At 45.6% G+C, this 20,516-nt stretch overlaps 1 long non-coding RNA gene across 1 annotated transcript; it reads right to left on the minus strand.

Annotated features, from left to right (window-relative positions):
- Positions 1-2,388: 2,388 nt before the first annotated feature.
- On the minus strand, positions 2,389-18,554 carry LOC135313693 (uncharacterized). Its single transcript, XR_010373231.1, has 3 exons — positions 18,395-18,554; positions 16,397-16,503; positions 2,389-2,512 (listed from the first exon to the last, which is right to left on the minus strand). It is a non-coding gene; the product is annotated as an uncharacterized LOC135313693 (long non-coding RNA).
- Positions 18,555-20,516: the final 1,962 nt, after the last annotated feature.

A 20,516-nucleotide genomic window follows, 5' to 3' on the forward strand; every position in this document is an offset into this window, starting at 1 on the left:
ATGACAGCCAGATAGATACCAAAAGGGAGAACCAAAGACTAGGGAGGTGGATGGTGAGAGGCACGATTTGCCTGTGTCCAGAGAAGGGGCATGGTGCTGCTGACGGTGCAATGACCATCTAAGTAAGGCAAGAAACCTTCTCCCAGTTCAGCCTCCACAGTCTAAGGGATTGGTAGCAGAGAGTAAGCTGTCCAGTGATGCGGGGCATGAGCTATGAGCAGGGTGACATGGATTTTCTGGGTCCCTATTCAGGACCAGCTTGCTGGACTAAGATGCAAGGAGGTGATGCTTGGCCCCTCACCATCCTATTTTGCCTTTTCTTTCAGCAAAGCCAGAGAGCTTTCTGCAGCATTTGCTGTAGCCCAAGCTGAGCTCAGCTGGAGCCAAGCCACTAGAAGAAGCAGAGGTGTGACCTGGTTTAACACAAAAATTTCAGGGCAGTGTTTTTACAAGCCTTCCGTCGGTTTGTAGGAGAACATGAAGAAAAAGCAGAGAGGAGTGACTGCAGGTCCTGGGCCGGCACCAAGAACTGCTAGCATGTACCACACATTCTTCCAGCCATCTCCAAAAGGACTCTGGAGGAGGTCAGGGGAACTCAGTCCTAGGAAGGCCATGGGGGTGGTATGTGCAAATGGGGACACACTTGGAATGCCTTGGCATTCCCCAGCATCCCCCTTAGGGCACAGAAAGGATACTGGCTCTGCTCCTCTCAGGCTAACCTAACCTGCATGCGTGCATCACCAGGGAGAAGAGACAGCAGGGCATTCTTAATTTTTTTTTATTTTGCAGCTGGGCTAAGTCCATCACAATGGTGCAAGCACTGACCTGGACTGCAGGTTTTTGGAGCAGGACTGCCTCTTTGTCCTGCCAGTGGGTTTCTGCACTGACTTTGGGGTGCTCCAGTACTGGCCACCAAGCAGCAACTCCCCATTTCCCTCCTGGGACAGAAAAGAAAATGACATACGATGACTGAAATTATACCCAAGGCCAAAACCAGCCTCATTAACAGAAGCACAAAGAAGAAACCAGCTTCACCAACAGCTTTGAGACATGCCTTTGCTAATTACCGTAAGGGAGAGTGACCACTGCCAGTGCCTCTAGCAAGCACACTGGTTTCTGAAAAGAGTGTAAGTGCTGTATTTTTTAGAGGGGTGGGGAGAGAGAGTCTTGGTCAGCTATCTCTAGAGCCACTAAGTAATGCAGAAATGAGGTATCTACTTTATCATCTCCATGATTTCACTATTGATATCAGCCTTTTCTTAATTTTCAGCTTGCTGCTGAAGTCTCCCAAGCCTGCACTGTGCTAGACACCACCTGGGAACTCCTGGACTAGTGGTTTCTATAGGACCCAGCTCACTGAGTTTGTTGATGAAACGGCTCTGAGATAACACCCAGCTGACCTGGGCAGCTTAAAAATAACAGACATTTCCCTGAGCCCACATGGCCTCGCTGCACCAGTCTTTAAACAACTGCTCAATTGCATCTCTCGGGGCTCTCACCCTCCAGAGACGGGCCAGCCGGGGCTGGCAGATCAGGGCAGAGGCTTCTGGGCCAGCCCAGGAGAAAGGCCGCAAATGCCCTTTGCTCTTACTGCCGCTTCTGACCAGTACTGGAAAGTGCTGGATGGTTTTTGGCCTGCCAAAGAGAAACTGCTTTTGCCTGAATTTTGCCTGAGGTTGCTCATTTTCTTCTGCAGCCTGATGTGCAAAAACCTCTCCTATTTCAAACACGATTCTTCAGCATTTTCTTCAGCCCCCAAACCTCTCACACAATTGCACTGGCACTGAAGCCAGAAAAGTTTAGTCATGGCTTATGTCCCTCCTGTGCCAAGGAGGACAGAAATGAAAACAACCGCAGTCAAAGCCAGTCGATGGACTGAATCCCAGCCCAGAGCTAACGGGCTAGAGAGACATTTACCCTAGGAATCTACCCTAGGCAAGAAAGCATTAGCCACATGGCTACCTTCTCAGTTAAATAAAAGGAACCTCCACTTCAAAAAAACTTAAGCTTTCAGGCCAATGAGCGAATAGGAAAAACCCACCAGGTGAGGAGTCTGAAAAAAAAAAAAGAAGTTTGTGCTAACAAGTATTTCCCAAGCACATGAGAGCTGAGCTCTACATCAAGGAAATGGAAATGACCCTCCCTCCCCCAGCAACCAATGCTGGAGATCATCTCTCTCCCTGCTGTCCTGTCCCAGCCTTGCCATCACCCTTTGGGAAGCTGTGCTTCCACCTCTGGCTGCAACCCTTCCAAAACAAGACGAGGCAACCCTCATGAAAACCTGGACTTTACATTAAAAGTTGGGATTTCTAAAGAAAAATCTGTGTCATCCTTATTTCACTTATTCCTGTGGTTTTTAGGTGTTTCATACGGAAGCTTACCTCCAGGAGGACTGGAGACTCCCCGTGAACTGGGATTTCAGGGCAGACCCCAGACCTGTGAGCTGTATATTAAAACTGGGCAGCTCCACAATCCTAGTACTGCTACGGTTTCACTCCCATTTTTTCTATTTCTGAAAGAAAATAAAGAAAAAAACAAAGCAAAAGAAAAATCCATTAAATATTTCCCTTGTTTTCAAAGCAGAAATTCTAGTTTGGCTGCTGACACCATCTGAACCAGTCTCTGCTGCAGTTAGTGCTCAAGAGGATGCTGGAGTGGTCTGCCATGGAGCAAGGACAGCTGAAATTCAGGCCTCTCTACACTATACCTCACTCCTCCACCCTCCGGCTCCACGCCCAGCTTGGCCGAGTCGTGCTGGAAGACATGGCTGCAAATGTCCATTATATGAATGAAGGCAAGACTTTGCTGCTTTCTGCTGAAGAACCATGCTGACTTTATACAATGTATGTGTATGAATCTACACCTAGAGACACATAACGTGTTAATCCATAGACTAACTTCAGTAATCAGGGTCGGGTGTGCATGAATGACTCCATTGACTTTTTTTCTGGAATAAATATCCCCTGATCCTTTATCTTAAAATACGTGGGAACAATAAGGTGAAAGCAGCCACGTGGTCCTTATTGATCCTGACATCCCTGCTGCTGCTGCAGCTGCTTGCCTGCATCCTGCTAGCAGCAGCCCAACCTGGATTAGACCTGCATCTCTTCTGATTTGTTTGTACTTTGCTCACACATTCAGGACAGGAGTAAATGAGGACCGCGCACTGTGCAAAAGAACAATGAAGCTCAGTGACTTGCTAACTAGCTTTGTTTTAGTTGCACAGCCATGCCTGACACCCCAGTGGGATCTTTTGTGTAGAAGCATGATGCGTAGCTTTGGCTGTGCTGGTGCAAGGTTTGGTTCTGAAACTAAGCTACAGAAGGAAGCTGTGGACTGGATGCAATTTTCATCGATTCTGTAGAAAAACTGATTTTTGCAGACCTTCTCTGAAGGTCTTGAAGATCTCCATTTAGCCAATTTGCCAAAGGGCTCCAGAAAGCCAAGATAACAGGTCCACAGATACCATCAAGGAGTTTTTGGGAAGAAAATGCATGGGAGAGAGAAAGTTCTGGAGAGATGAGGGGGATGAACGTGGAGAGAAGTTAACTACAAAATAAGAGCTTGCTTTGGCCAAATGGTTAAATTATCAGGAATTTCATATGGAAGGACAAGTGATTCAAGTCCCTAGTCCTTAAATGGATAAAAATGCTCAGATACATTGGAAGCAACATCATGACAAATGCCGTCCACAAGCTCTGGCAAGGCAAGACTGCACGACTGATAGATAGCTGTGGGCAAGACACTCTGCCAGCTTCAAGGACATCTGGAAGGAACTAGTGTCCAGAGCTACTGCTAAACAAATACACTTTCTGGCTAAATATCTTATCTGTAAATGCCTTCATGATACAATCCTGCTGAAGGAAAACACAAGAGGTTAAATCTGTGATAGCAGAACATGACTGACACTTTGGGCTTCAGGTAGGTCAGGTTGCCCAAAGCCTCAGGACAGGGCTAAAAATGGTGAGTAGTTGCAACTAAAATGAAAAAATACGTGCAATCTTGGATCCCAAGCAGAGAGAGGGGCTAGCTGCCCTTCTGGCTTTGATGGATCATTCCCAGGGCGAGGAGTCCCACATGCATTTGAGTTTCCTCCATTGTCATCTACCCATCGTTTTCCCCACATTGCACGGATGGACCCTTGACTGCTCTCCACCATTAAAGAACAGGCTATTGCTGCTAAACTGTGCAAATAAACTCCCAGTATAGGATTTTCCAAGTTCCCATTTTAATTAGTTGCACTAACAATGTGCCCGAAGCATTTAAGCCCTAGGGAATGTCAGAGCAACCTGAGCAGTAACAGACTAACTGGCAGAGGTTGGATCCCAGAAAACTATAGCTTCTTTTCAAGAAAGATACAGTATTTAGGTTAAAGTCCATTTATTGGCAGTTAGAGTTAAATTAAGGGGAGTTTACAGGGTGCAAAGTCCCCTGCTACCTATCAAATCTATGGCAAATATTGCTGTTCTCTTTCCCTTGAGCACCACGGGCCCGGCAGCGGCAAGGGCATGCTACAATCACTACTGTCTGCTTGCTAATCTTGCCCCCGAGAGTAATCCTCAGCCAGGAACAACATATGGGGATATTTCCATTTTAGGAAGTGAGGTCTTATTTCACTTGATCTGGCCAACACTGGTTTACGCAATTTGACACTGATGAGGGACAGAGCCCTTGCACAACACGCTCTACTTTCTACAGTACTTTCAATTTTCAGCAGACCCCCCTGTCTCCTTTGTACTCAACGATGGTTGCTTAGAGCAGTTACAAACAGAAAGGCAGATGTAAGAACAGATTTCAGAACAACCTTCTTCATAGTTAGAGTGAACAATTATTGTGAAGATGTGAAATACTGCTTTAAATCATTTACTAGCTGGAATGTGACACGGCTTTGATCTATGCTGCATAACATACAATCTTAGCAAGCAATCACAAGACACGGTGTACAGAGAAACGGCCCCTCAACAAGGACACGAAAAACCCACCCATCCTACGGAAGACTGAGGGGCAGTAAATAACACAATGGCAGTGTATGTTTGAATGACAGCCACAGCTGCTCCTAACTCAAAGGTACATGAATCAGATAAACCATGTGCATGACCCAGCCCCCTGCATCTTCACTTCATCAAGGAGGCAATCAATTTTTGCCAGATATTTGGTTTATTGCACTTCTGCTTTGCTTTGCAATGCTTCTGCAGTGATGCTACCATGGGGCTGGACAGAACTTGCCACCTAGCAGAGCCCCAGCCACCTTTCCCGACCGAGGGTGCTGTGGCACACAGGCCCGCTCTGCTCTGCTGCATGGTCACAACTCCACAGAGTTTCATCAGGGGTGTGAGGAAAGGGGGACTGTGGCAAGGGTTTCTGCTTGCAGATATGACTCACCAAAACCTGGCTTCAGCTGGTTTCACCTGGCAGCTAAAGGCTGCACCCAGCTAACATTAGACCAATAAACCAACCCCATGGGCAATGTATCTGGCACAGCCTTCCTACCACACTGGATAATTGCCACCCAGGGCTGCACCAATACCATTGGTGCTTGGCCACCCACCAGCATGTGCTGCCAAAGGAGGCACCTCTGTGAAGAGTGGTAGCAACAGCACATGTGACACGATGAGACCATCAGAGAAGTACTGCTTTCTTCCCCTCAATAGGGAAGGAAAGATTGCTGCATCACCAGAAAAGGTCCAGCAGAGGATGTGGCTTCCAGGCCACTGGGACCACGAAGCACCTGAAGACTTGTCTATCCTTTATGCACCAATGGGCAGATAGCCATAATAAGCTCCGGAGAGCTCATGTTCAGCCCCAGGCTTATAAGGAAGGAAGAATAAAGGGCTGTAACCTTAGGGATCAGGGCTGGTTTGAGGTAGGACACACACTCTTGGCCCAAAGCACACTCAAGACAGACGCTTTGATTTCTCCTTGAACACATTAATGTGCAGAGCGGAAATATCTGGCATTCAGCTGGGACAACATACAGCACAGCTGGGGACCCTAGAGGAATCTGAGGTTTTCTGAGCTGCTTCGAACACTTCCTTCTTTTTTTTCCCCTCCCCTTTCTTTTTTTCCTAAAAAGTGTTTCTTTTCCCAAGGAGAGATATTAAGTTCGTGATGTAATAACTGTGGTGAGGGCTGTACTTTAAGTAAATAGGGATGTACAGTCACAGAAATATGAAAAATTATGGGAAAAGTATCTTTGTTAAAATTAGCCTCCTCACACTCAGCATTGTAGAGAATTGATTTTAAATCCACACTCTGCCTTCAGATACACGCAACATTAACCAAAATTTGCAAGCGTCATTTATATGTGCCCTGATAACTGCCTGGCTTAAAACAATAAGTTTTACGTGTTTTACTCTATTCTTGTACTGCATTAAAGCACAAACCAGCTGCTTAGCAGCTGGGCTGGCTACAACCAACCCACACAGGTACCAGGGAAGTAGGGTCATTTTATCCTGCCTTGACAGTAAAAAGACACATAAGAGGAGAATATATTTGCACTTCTGGGACTTCTCACAGATATAACAGAGTTTTTGCAGTGTAAATGAAGAATTCTAAGTCTGGCATTTCATGAACCAGTGGAGCCTCTACCTGTCTTCCCCCCCAGAGTGGGACTAGGGATGTCCAGTGTCCCTGGCTGCTCATTTTCCATGCGTCCACCCCAGCAGTGGCTGTTTTCTTTCCATCCTCACCCACTAAGATCAGGAGCCTAAGAAGAGCCTGGGCAAGCTCCTAATGCTCTTTACTTCTCTGTACATTGTGCTAGACTGAGCTGAGGCTATGGTTCAGTATTTCTGACCAGTCTTTTGACACGCTATCTAGTGACTTGCTAAGAAAGTGCACCAAACTCCTTTGAAAAGAGAAATTAAGGTAATACAGCATCCTGCAAAGATCCTAGAAGTTAAATGCCCACCTAAGCTAGGCATGCAGGGCTCTGTAGCTGATGGCAAGAGAAAGAAGCAGCCACAGAGAGTGAGTCAGTCTGTCCAAAAATAGGTGGGAGGGATGTATATTTTATCTAGCCTGCCATTCCCTTGGGAAGGAAAACGCCACTTTGCAATTTTTTACATTTTATCCCAACAATACAGTAATTTCCAAATGACTTTTGCCCTTTTTTGCAACATGTCCAATGTCTTTGGGAGCGTTCTGGAAGAAAGGGCCTCTATCCACGTAGGCCATGAGTCATTTGGAGGAAAGGGAAGCCCCTTGGACCTGGGGATGTAACTGGTTCACAGGGCTGCTCCTAAGTCTGAAAGAGCTGGAGGCATCCATGGACACAGAAATCCATGCAGCGGTTGGGGGAGGGCTGGGAACGGTGACCAGTTAGGTCCCAAGCCAAACCAGGGAAAGATTTTTGCTCAGTGAGTCTGATGACCACGTCCATTAGCCAAAGGAGGAATTTGACAAGAATGTCACCAGGATGACCGCCACAGAAATTGCTAGCAAAAGGCACAGACCCAAAGGAGTGGAAAGAAGGGAGAGGGTCACCACAGAGTATATCCCATGTACTAAATTCCCATCAGCAAGTATTCACTGGACATTCAACAGGCTGGGGCCAGTTCAGGTTTTCAGATATGCTCCTTTTCAACCCTTAAGAATACCATAGGCTTCTCTTAATTTTATATCCCTTGGCAGAAATTATAAGTTCAGGTTACACAGAAATAATGGGAGTGAGGTTTCAGGGCAAGAGATGAGCACACCTCTCCATCACTGCCAGCGGTCCCCACACCGACAAGCAGCTTAAGCCTATTGAATGACAAGAGGTGGAGAGACAAACCACAGGGCTGGGTGGGCCATGTAAAATTAAATTTTCAACCCCAGTCATCTTCCTTAGCTCTGTTTTCCTATCCTGATGAAAACAAGGGTGTAGCAGCATCAGTGAACGGCTTCCCACAACATGTTGCCTTAAGAGGGAGTGGGACAGGTCATTGCTGTTGGGTACAGACAGGTTCTTTTGTGTGTAGCTCTCTGCATCAGCTAAGGCAGACATGCATCTCGGTGGCACCGATCCAAAACTAGGACAGAGATACAGCTGGTGAAAACTTCAAAGAAGGGAAGCCAGCCCAGTGGGTCAGTCCTACCTGCTACCAAATAGATAGGGCAGACATCCCAAAGGCAGGCAGCAGCTCCTCCAGATAAGAACCTCACATGTGTGACTCCCATACAAAAAGTCTGGGGCATAAGTTTGTGGCAAGACATGCGGTATTTTGCATACTGGCTTTATCTCAGTTAAGTGAAGGTGTGGGTGGAAAGTCAGCTAAAAGCACTGGGCCATGTGCAAGAGAAAGTGATATCATGGACTTCTCTCTGGGGAAAAACACAAAAAAAACCCAGCAGATTTTAGAAGTAGAGGTTCCTTAGGTAAAGATATCCCTGGCCAGCTGCCATCCCGTGTAAACCTTTGCATATCACCAGCACCTCTTCCTCAGATTAAATACCACAGATTACATTCAGAAGTGAGGTATGAACCTAAGAAACAACAAAAAAGGTCTAGGACTTATGTATTAACTGAGATTCACCTCTGTATGAAGCCGCAGCCATAAGATATCTGCATGCTCTCCAAAAGGCTGCCAGGTGAAACTAGACAGACTTCAGGAAAAATCAATTATTACCAGCTGAAGTTCTTTTAAGTTCAATCAATTTTCCTACCGCCCAAATGAAAGTGTTTGTATTACCACACAAACTGTCCAATGTAAGTTTTTATTATGTGATAAATATAAACAATGACAATTTATCTCATGTTACAAATGATTCTGCTACTCACATGATAAAATGTTGTCACAAGTCTGGAGGACACAAAAGGTTTAAATACACTGATTTGGGGTTTATGTCTTTTGATGGAAAAGCATATTAAAAAAACCCAGGAATTGTCCCTGGATACATTTGAGAGCACTGGAAAGATGTGGACAAGTGTCTTTATGCAATCCACTAGCATGAAGTAGTTTCTTCTGGTTCAAAGAGCAATCTCCAAAGTTAAAACTACTGTTTTTGTCAGGATAAATTAATCTTGGCTTTCAATAGGAGCTCCAAAGAGACTGAAAGGTCTTTTTACTCACATCACTTGACCTCTTGTTTCTCCCGAGTTTTATTAACAGTATCCTGCTTTGATGGATTTGCTTTGAACAACACATCAAAAGTGCTGTTAGCGTAGGAGTTAGAACTATATTTGGTTGCAGGACATCGCAACAGGAAACTTTTTTCTTCCTAGAAAGCTCACAGAATGCTAATATATATATATGAAGAATGGAGCTGGCCTGGCCCAAACATTTGGTAGGTGAGACATGAATGAAGCAGACCCCTGGCAAGCTGCATGCTATCATGCTGTCTTAACAGACTGCTTATTCTAAGCCTGGGTAACTGCAACATGGTGAAAGGCTGGTGGCTGGACCATATTTCTCACCTTGTAAACAAAATTAAAGGCAAACCCTTTCCTAAGATCTTTATAATTTCCTTTACATGTAGCAGCTAACAATTCTGAAAAGAGGCAAGACATCACAAAGCATAAACGTCAGCCTGAAATGTACCCAGATTCCCAGATTTCCATGGGAATCTGAAATCTAACCTGGGAAAGCCTGAGGCAGGTTTCCTTAAATAAAGGAATAGCTGTTTAACAGGCAATTATAACACTTTGAAATCTGTGAACCCAAACAAATCATGTTGCAGGGTAGTCTATCTCCAATCACCCTATGCATAAATCTGTCCTAAAGAACTAGTAGTTTTGTGCATCTACTGAGTAACGTGCCCTCTAATTTCTTACATGGGACTGTAGGCATGTCTCCAGAGCAGGCAGGAGTGGCAGTCTCTGCTTCAAGCCAGACTCCACTGCACCAGATTTTTACTTCAGCCTAACACAAATATTGCAACCCCTACCCTTGTGTTGTAATCTGACTGACCAGTCCTTGCCATTTCATCCAGTTTCACCCAGAAGGAGTAAAACACTTTGCTGGCAGTAAAATCAGGCTATCCTTTGGATAAACTGGAGTAGAGGCCATATGTATGGTGCAAAGATGCACTTATCTACCTGACTAGTACCATCCGACTGCAATAATCTGTTTAAGCACTTCATTACTCCCAAATTCGGCTTTTAAGTTTGGAATAATGCTGGTAAGACGCTAACTCTGAGCAAATTAAAAAAGATGTAAGTATTAATCATCACTCTTGGGATAACCTTCAGAAAATGAGAATTCTGGATGGGATGAAGCTGTTGAGAAAACCATTTTGTGCAGGATCATATTGATTAAATTCCTGTGATGCTACAGCTGAAGATGCCACATGTTTCAAAAGGAGTAAAACTTCTGTTTCCTCAAGGACACAGCAAAATTTTAAACAGGACAAAGTGGTCGCTCCTGAAACAGCTTTACAAGGCCTCTCGTTACCAGAGGCTGGGATCTGGAGAAACCATTGGCAAGACAGAATGGAAAACACTTGTAGCACCTGCTGGAGGTTCTGCTGCTAGAGCTTGGGTGTCCTGGGACTGGCACTCTTCTTTTCATGTCTCCCTGATTCCCTGCACAACCTGTTAGAAAGTAATTCCTCTCCCCACTCTCAAATTGTCCAGATGTAAAACAGGAAGATTAACAATATCTCCATTAGCTATTTTATGCTATTACACTAGGCAAGGACTCTTTTTGACTCTGTCTGTAGAGGATCCAAACACAGAAACACAGAAACACAGAAACACAGAAACACAGAAACACAGAAACACAGAAACACAGAAACACAGAAACACAGAAACACAGAAACACAGAAACACAGAATGGTAGGGCTTGGAAAGGACCTCTGGAGACCATCTTGTCCAACCACCCTGCTTGAGCAGGAACACCTAGAGCAGGGGGCACAGGACATGTTCAGGTGGGTTTTGAATGTCTCCAGAGAAGATGACTCCACAAGGCAGCCTGTTCCACTGCTCTGTCACCCTCACAGTAAAGTTTTTTCTCATATTTACGTGGAACTTCCTGTGTTCCAACTTGTGCCCATTGCCCCTTGTCCTGTCGTTGGGCACCACTGAAAAGAGTCCAGTCCCATTGTTTTGACACCCACCCTTTAGATATTTGTAAGTATTGGTGAGATGCCACCTCAGTCTTCTCTTGTCCAGGCTGAACAGACCCAGGTCTCTCAGCCTTTCCTCACAAGAGAAGATGTTCCAGTTCCCTGATCATCTTAGTAGCTCTCCGCTGGACTTGCTCGAGCAGTTCCCTGTCCTTCTTAAACTGGGGAGCCCAAAACTGGAGGCAGTAGTCCAGATGTGGCCTCACCGGGGCAGAGTAGAGAGGGAGGATGACCTCCCTCGACCTGCTGGTCACACTCCTTTTAATGCAGCCCAGGACACTGTTGGCCTTCTAGGCCACAAGGGCACAGTGCTGGCTCATGATCAACCTGATGTCTACCAGCACTCCAAGGTCCTTCTCAACAGAGCTACTTTCCAACAGGTCAGCCCCCAACCTGTACCGGTGCACGGGGTTGTTCCTCCCCAGGTGCAGGACCTTGCACATGCTTTTGTTGAATTTCATGAGGTTCCCCTCGGCCCAGCTCTCCAGCCTGTCCAGGTATTGCTGGATGGCAGCACAGTCTTCTGGTGTATCAGCCACTCCTCCCAGCTTGGTATCACCAACAAACTTGCTGAGGTTACACTCTATCCCATCTTCCAGGTCATCGATGAATATGTTGAACAGGACTGGACCCAGCACAGACCCCTGGGGAACACCACTAGTGACAGGCCTCCATCCAGACTCTGCCCTATTGATCACAACTCTCTGAGCTCTGCCCTTCAGCCAGTTCTCCATCCACCTCACTGTCTGCTCATCTAACTGACACTTCCTTAGCTTGTCTGTGAGGATGTTATGGGAGACAGTGTCAAATGCCTTGCTGAAGTCGAGATAAACGACATCCACTGCTCTCCCTTCATCGACCCAGCCACTCAAGCCATCATAGAAGGCTATCAGGTTGTTCAAGCATGATCTTCCCTTGGTGAATCCACGTCAGTTAAAGCTCTTGCATGCTGTTATAATTCAGGTACATTTAATAACCGATACAAAAGTGGTAATGTTAAATTACTACAGGTTCTTATTGCCAGATCACAATGGGTCATGAAAAGGTTTATAAAGGGATTCTTGCACTTGTGAAATGGATACATACTTATCTCCACAAAATGGATCACAGTCAGGTGGTGTAATTCTTGTTCTCTGGAAAGCCCCAAAATTTTTGTACAAGCTCCGACATGGAATAATGCAAAGTACGGGCTTGTATAAAAAAATTAATGGGCTCCATCGAAAGCAGCGTGGCCAGCAGGTCAAAGGAGGTGATTCTGCCCATCTACTCTGCTCTGGTGAGACCCCACCTGAAGAGCTGCCGTCCAGCTCTGGAGCCCTCAGCACAGGAAGGACATGGACCTGTTGGAGCAGTTCCAGAAGAGGCCACAAAATGATCCGAGGGATGGAGCACCTCTCTTGTGAGGAGAGGCTGAGAGAGTTGGGGTTGTTCAGCCTGGAAATGAGAAGGCTGTGGGGAGACCTTATTGCGGCCTTCCAGTACTTAAAGGGGAGACTATAGGAAGGATGGAGGCAATCTCTTTAGAAAGGCCTGTTATGACAGGACAAGGGGTAATGGTTTTAAACTAAAGGAGGGTAGATTTAAACTGGATATAAGGAAAAAAATTTTTACAGTGAGGGTGGTGAAGCACTGGAATGGGTTGCCCAGAGGGGTAGTGAGGGCCCCATTGCTGGACACATTGAAGTTCAGGTTGGATGGGGCTCTGAGCAACCTGATCTATTTGGAGATGCCCCTGCTCACTGCAGGGGGCTTGGACTAGATGACCTCTAAAGGTCCCTTCCAACCCAAACCATTCTATGATTCTATGAAATTAAATAAAAATTGCACCTTGTGGAAACTTAGCAATGAATTGCTTAAAAAAAAATAAATCTGAAATATCAGTATAGTTTCCTTTAGCAATGGTGATTTTTTTTTCTGGTAACATAACCAGTCTCCTGTTGAATCAGGTAGAAACAGTTTGTTGCAGTAACAGTAAAAAAATAGAACAGACTATTAATATAATATAAAAATAACATGTTATATAACATACTGAAATCATATTCTAATAAAAGAACCTCCATCAAAAAGGCAAAGTAGCACATAAAAATGAAATGTCTTGATAGTGTCAAACAAAATCTGTATTATTGAAGCACAGGAAACCTATGCCAGCCTAGGAAAATCAAGTTCCCTTTCCTTCCTGCAAATGAAACATCCAGATATTTTTATCACAAGCCTTTTGCCTCCCACTTGAGTCAGACTCCTTATAACTGATTCAGGAATGCAGCCTGATCCTGCCTGTCCCAGAGAAGTCAATGGCTTCCTTGAGACAGATGTTGATGGCCAGTTGCAAAACCGCATGAGCAGAGCACGTCACAGCCTGCCTCTGAGAATGCACATCTGCCTGCGGGCAGCAGACAATTTGTACATGAGTGCCTGACAACAGCGCTAAGTGGCCTTGCCCCATACAAGGGCTTCAGTAAGGCTTCAGGGATGATTAGGTCCATGGGACCCCATGTGCTCCATGGTGTATCAGGGCCTTGCTTCCCATCTGGAGGTGAGCTCTTCCTAACCTCCAAAACACTCCTCAAAGGGACAGTGTGAATATCCCAAAACAGTCATTCCACTGGCTTTGGGTCAGATTTGCAGAAAGCAAAAGAGATGCAAAGCAAACCCTTGAGCATTTCATGGAAAGATTCCCACTGACTTAAGCAGGCTTTCATTTGGCTTTTTGGGCTACATCCCAAAACACCACTTTCTCCATAGAAGAGGTGGGTTTGAGCAACAAGATAACATCTCTAAGATCCTTGGCTGCAGGCAGAGGCAGTCCAATCTCCTATCTGAGCAAGGAGCTGGAAGGCACCCTTGCATGGTACATAAAGAAAGAGGTAATGTAGACAACTATGTTGTTTTTACCTTTGTCATGCAAATACAGATCATCGCTGCAAGTGATTGAAACAGCTGGGCAGCTTCCTCACAAAACCGCGGGAAGCCATTCTAGTGTAATATTTCATAAAATACTAAAGCCTGGTCTGTTTTCTTGCATATATGTGTATATTATGTGTTTGCCCTACACATTGTACGCTGCAGAAGTATCTTCTATTTCCTGTCAATCCTGGAAATCATTAATGACCTCAGAGCAGAACAGATGGTCTTGCCCTGCTTGTAAAAAAATTTAAAAAGGACAAAATTTGCAACACCTGTCAGAGTCCTGTGGCCAGCTCTGCTAGTGAGAGCCCAGCAGTCCAGAGGGACCCAGCTGCTCAGCGTACACACAGCCTGTCCCAAGGCATGCTGTGGGCTGAGACACAACCTTCAGGGACCTCCCTCTCTGACCAGAGACTGCCCCATGTTTTTTACAAAAGTGGCTGACTAATTTGTTATGTGCAGCAACACTGTTTAGACATATGTTGGGGAAGCTGCTGTCTTCCTCTCTGGCTCAGGCAATGGATTTGTGTGAAGTTCAGGGTTGCTTCGTGCTTTGACTGGTACAACACGTGGACCAGTGTAACTGCTGTGCTTTCACACTTGGACAGTTTAGAGTCAAATCCTGTCTTCTTGACCCTGGTGCAACTGCTGTGATAGGAAACCTTATGGGGAAGAACTGGCTGATCCTGAGCAGAGAGAGGGGGACATGTGCTCATCCTCCTTCATTAAAAGGGATATCACAGGAGCAGCTACAGCCAGGACCAGGGATGCTAGGAGATGTACACAAGCATAAGAAGGAACAGCCTCTGCATTAGAGAGCTCACAGTCCAAAACAGCTAAGGAGAAAAGTACTATCCCATTTAATTGCTGGAGAATTGAGGCAAAGAAGGGTTTAAAAGGCAGGCTTAAGGCTACATGGAAAAAAACTCTGGCAAAGCAATGATCCGAACTCACTGTCCTGAAAGAAACCCAGAGCCCTATCCCAGCCCTTCACACTATCTCTCTGCCTGACCCTCAGCACAACTCCCGCACCGGATCTGTCCTGCTAAGGGTGCCAGCAATGCTGGGGAAACATTTTCCTGCTGGAGAAGAAAAAGGGTGGGGTGAGATGAGACTGACTACAAGGGAATTGGGGATTATTATTATCATTGTGGGGTTTCAGACTTTTTTTTGGTCTCTCTCCATTTTCAGCTTTGCAGATGGAGGAGAAACTACAGCTATCGCCACTGAAAGTTTTCCCTGGCACTTTGACTGTTGCCCTGACTCTGACCCCTCTTAGAAGCAGAGCTGGGAAGAGAGAGGAGCCAGCAGCTGCAAGCAGCATGGCCATGCAGCTTCCTTAGCCACAGCAGTCAGAGGCTAAGTACCTCTCTTTCTCTGTACGACTGATAGAGGACCTGGCTGACAATGATGCAGTCATCCTCAGTCCTAACTTCTAGAGCAGACAACCTCCTTTTCACCTCATTAAAACCCTTCTTAGAGCACCAGCCCCATTTGAGAAGGAACCTAAAAGTGGCTAGAGAAGCCTGGCCTTCCGCACCCACGTTTGACCAATCCTCCTGTTTCTTTTAGTATTTCAAATTTGCAACAGCCCATTTATTTCTATTTCTCATTTCTTTTGCAAGCCTTAAGTTTCTTGGGGGCAACTGACGATCCCTTTGACCTTGCTCATGTAACACCGGGGGCAGTGGGTGCTGTCACTGTGCAAATAACTCAAGTAATTTCACAACAGAGCCAATGCCTGCTCCCCCAGATACAGTCCTGCAAGACAGCAGTGCCTGTCAGAGTTGCTAGTTGTTAGGATTGCAGTAACATTTTAAGGCCTTGCCACAGAGCTCTCTTACCTCAGGGATGTCACATGTATTCAATCATCTCCCAGTAGCCACCCCCAGTTCTCCCAACAGCTGCACAGAGAGGAAAATACCCACAACCATGAGTCAAACAGCAATAACAGTTCAAAGATCCCAAAGTCTAATTTCCTCTGTCATTTGGGGCTTTTTCCCAAGCCTGCTGACTGCCTGGGACTCTTCCCACTGACCTGAAAGGTCAGGGACTGGGCAAATGCAACTAGGCAGGGACTGCAACCTCACTAACTGCTGAAAAGCATCTGTCTGCAAGGTGAACATCTTGGGGCAGGGTGGACTGGACTAGCTTCTCTGAAAATGTTCCCTTTTAGATTAGTTGCTCCCACACTGCTCCTCCTGCCTCTTGCTCTCACCAATCAGTCTGTGAATGGAGTCTGTTACCAACATACTGAAACCTGCTTGCTTGTACAGGGTGCAGACCTGCACCCGTTTCACTGCCAGGGGCCTGAGCCCACCCCTTGTATTGAGTACACCTGACCTGGCAGGAAGGGACCTTGCTCAGGCATAGCCACCCCATTTGTCACTGACATGCTCCTCACCACCATCAAACACAGCAGTGTTAACTCAACCTGCTCACTCACCTCCTTTACTCCAGGTGGGCAGGCAGTCTGTCCCAGCAGCCCCTCGAACTCCTAGGGTCACCTCTGTTCCTGTAAAACCAGCCTCCTTCTTCAAGACTGAGGATTTCCTAAAAGGGAGGAGCAGAAGAGCAAAGAGGTAAAATTCTTGGTTTGGTTTAACTCCATCCCTCCTGCCTGCAGTCAAGGCTGAGTTTTTATCTGCTCCCCTAGGCTTTGCAGACCAGATTCTGGCAGTCTTTACCCTACATTGGGGTCTTTGCTCACCACATGCCACAGGGTTAATTCTTGTTCTCCCTCTCCTCCCCACCTTTGGACCACACTGCACAACATAGTCCTCTACCATGGCATCAAACTTCTCTGGGAATTTGGGCTAAAAAGAACTTCAGATAAGGTTTTTGGTAGTGGTTTGGGTTTTTTGTTTTTGGTTTGTTTTTTTTTTCGTTTCGGGGTTGGTGTGGAGTTTTTTTGTTTCCAATAGGAAAAGCCCTCTCACAGCCCTTCACTGGTAATGCTTATATGGTCCACTCAGAAAGCTGACCAAGGGCAGACAAGCAAAAAAGACAGAAGTAAGAAGCTGGGTCCAAGTAGCAGGTCCTGTGGAGCAGAGGGATCTTGCAACAAGGAGCTGTGGGGAGGTCAGCTCTTGATTAGAGCGGAGCCTGCCTTTGCCAATGACGTTAAAGACTGACCTCAGGAGAGGTGATTTCAGCTTCTGGCTCTGACACAGGCCTCCTGCCTGACTTGGCCAACTCAATCTTTCCCCCTTTCTCCAATGGCAGCACTATTTCTTTTGCTCTGTCTTGTCTATATATATCACAAGTTTTTTGGAGGAAGAGCAGGGTTAGGCATGTGCATTCTGGGCTTTGCTGAACCATGGCTGTGACTTCTCAGATCTGCTGGGTACGATCCTAATATCTGCCTTGCTGGCAAACTGTAAATGCCCCTTCAGCCTGAAGAGAATCCTGGCTATGCTTAGGATTTTTAAAACCAACTAGTTATTACAGACATGTCTCAGCTATTAGCACATCATTAATCAACATATCACAAATACAGCAGATTTTTTGCTATTTCAGGCCCCTCTCAGAGAGACTATTCTAACGGCTGATGACTACTTCACCTATATTCTTGTGATGTGCTCTCTTGGTGTGTGTTTTTAGGTGCAGTTTTCTCCCACTTACCTCATGAAAAATCTTGTTTTGTCAGAAAACAAAATGCATTTTTATTAGAAAGGAATTTCTTTATACCAGGGAAAGGTTTTTTCAGGTCCAAGGTAAGTTTCCTAGTTAGATAGAAAGAGAACAGCCCAGCATATGCAGTGCTAACCTGAGGAGAATGCATGTGATGAGACAAAGCAGCACTTTAAAGAAATCTTTCCAGACCCCACAAAGGGTTGGCATCAACTAGGGTATTGATTCTTACGATTGCCCTTCTCTCTGCCCCATCCTCATTTGGGAGAAAAGCAAACCCTTCCAGGACTGAGATGGCTATTATTATCATGATATATAAGAACTGTTCCAGAGGCAAAACACCATTTAGTGTTGATAAGCCTTGATTATAAACGTGCAATCAAGGTACTGTTGCCACTACTCTGAGCCAAAGGGTGTACCCTCTCTGCAGAGCAGCTATTAGCGTCCCTTCAGTGGGAAATGATGGCCATCATGCTCAGACTTGAGCAGCACAGAGAATTAAAGCAGCTGTGAGGAGGAGTTCAGCTCTGTCTTCTCATTCTCTCATCTATGGCTGCTGCTCTGGTTTCACAGACCCAACCTGGCCCAGAGCAGCCACAGTGTATGTGGGAGGCCTGTTCCACAGCCAGTTTTTCCCACCTGCCTGTTGCATGTTCCCTTTATGTTACATTTCAAGCAGGACGCCTGGAGCTTTGGCCACAGTTTCTTTATGCCAGCTGTGGGAAGGAAAGATAAGGATATTGTTGATAAGTGTGACCTTACACCAAGCAAATCCTGCATCTTTTTCTTTGGAAAGAGATATTTGGCTTACCAGTTTTCAAGCAGCTGCTCTCCTAGTTTTTCAGCTTTCTCCTCCGTTTCAGTGTTAAATAGTTCATGGTTAATTTCAGCTGTGACCTGAAAAAGAAAAGGAACTACATTCATTCTTTTTTTATTTCTTTCCCTGCTCCTGAGCCAGAAGGCAAAGCTTTATGAGCTGATATTTTCCCTCCCACCTCCCTCATGCCCTGAAGTTTGCAGTAAGTATTTGCCTCAGGATTTCATGCACTCAGCCCACAAGAGGTGCTTGGTCTCTTGTGCTATATGCATGATGCTGCCCAGGTCTGCACACTGTGATTCCCAAGAAGAGTGAAGCCATGAATAGCATCTCAGCTGCTGATAGGCAAACAGTTCCCATCAGCTTTCCAGCATGCATCCCCAGAGGGTGATTCAGGGCTTGAAAACTGACGCCAAAAGCCAATGGCTCAAGACAGACAGGAAACAGAACGGTTTCTATTTAACAAAGAGAACGCTCCTGAGACAAGCTGGGATGAGGAGGAGAGAAGGGCCTTTCCAAGACTCTACTGTGGAAAAGGAGGAATCCTTGGTGTTAACAGGGCTGCCTTTTGTCTCCTTCCCCCTTGATTTCTGCAGGTTTTTTAATAGAGATGAACGTAAGCAACAGACAATAGAGCTGAAGACTCTCTGCCAATTTTGCTGCCCTCATATTTCTGTTTCCATCACCATAATCCCAAGGAAATCCATATTAGCACCTTTTCAGCAATGTATATATTTATAACAGGACCCTTGAGACACAATGCTGCTTCTCCCATAAAAGCAAATTTCAGCTTAAGAACAGTTAATTCTATTGACTAGAAGAGAGTAACAGCACTTATTTTTGTTCACTGGCAATATCTAACCCTTTAAGTGATATCAGATGGGCATGAGTCAACCTAGACTTGAATAATGTGCCGCTCAGACCGTCTATAAATAGATCTTACTTTCCCTCTTTCACATAAAGCTAGCTCCTACAACAGCTATGCACAGCCAAGGGGTCTGTTGGGGACAGACAGACGTACACCTGGATCAAGGGGGTACTTACGTAGCTGCATCTCCTCCAATCTCTTCCTGCCAAGGGGGCCACTAAAAATACAGTAGCCACTGAGTTGCTTTAGCTCTCGTTATGGCAGGGTGGTGCAGGAGCAGAGAACAGCAGCCAAATTCTTCATATCTCCTCAGTCTCAGCTGAAAAAAGCTCCAAAGCAGATGATAATTAAGTCCTTAATATTTCCAATATATTTAAAATATGGCTATTTTTACCACACAGGCTTGCAGAGCCAGGAACACACACTGTACACAGACAGGGAGCGGCAGCTCTATTCTGCCTGCTTAGATAGCTGGAGTCTTTACAGTGGTACATCTGGAAGATGGAGAACTTAAATAAAAATCTGCTTTAATGGAGTTTTCACTCAAACTTCAGTGTTTTGCCATGCCAGGTGATATTGTGGACGCTAATTTATTTTAATCAGCTAGGGGAAAAAGCTGTATTACCTTTTTGTTGAGGGGACACAACATTTTCTAGTTGGGACTAAGGAACAGGCTCCAGGAGCAGTGAAACTGAAGTTCAGTCTTTCTGCAAGAACTGGGCCCAGTCAAACATGCCTAATGGCCCTCTGGGCTAGCTAGCAGCAAGGAAGTGATATAGCATCGTACCCTGCTGGCTGTCGTTCCTCAAGCCAATGGAGAAGACAACCATAGGCTTGAGTCAGCATGGGGTGAATTCTGGTGGGAGCCTAGACCACAGGTTGTAGATATTACACCCACTGCACTGGTGACCTGAATTCTGTATCTAACTCTACATACAGCCTAATGGTAGAGATTTCAGGGCCATGGTTGCTACTGGTGACAGTTTTAGCAAAAATCTGTTTCCCCTAAGACTAACGTCACAATCTCTACTTTAGAGCACAGGCCATTCACAGAAAGTCCTGATACTTGATGGTCAAGTTTCATTTAACTCAAGATTACATATTCAAGTATATGAAAAGTTCATCAACTTTTGTTCAAATTATTTCTTTTATATCTGTCTTATAGGATAAACAGAGGCAGGAACATTCAAGCAACTTCGCAAGAGCTCTCTGCTCCCATGTTGTGTGCTGAAATGAATGGAAAAAGCT

Source organism: Phalacrocorax carbo, chromosome 5 (genome assembly GCF_963921805.1).
Source record: "Phalacrocorax carbo chromosome 5, bPhaCar2.1, whole genome shotgun sequence".
Taxonomy (NCBI): domain Eukaryota; kingdom Metazoa; phylum Chordata; class Aves; order Suliformes; family Phalacrocoracidae; genus Phalacrocorax; species Phalacrocorax carbo.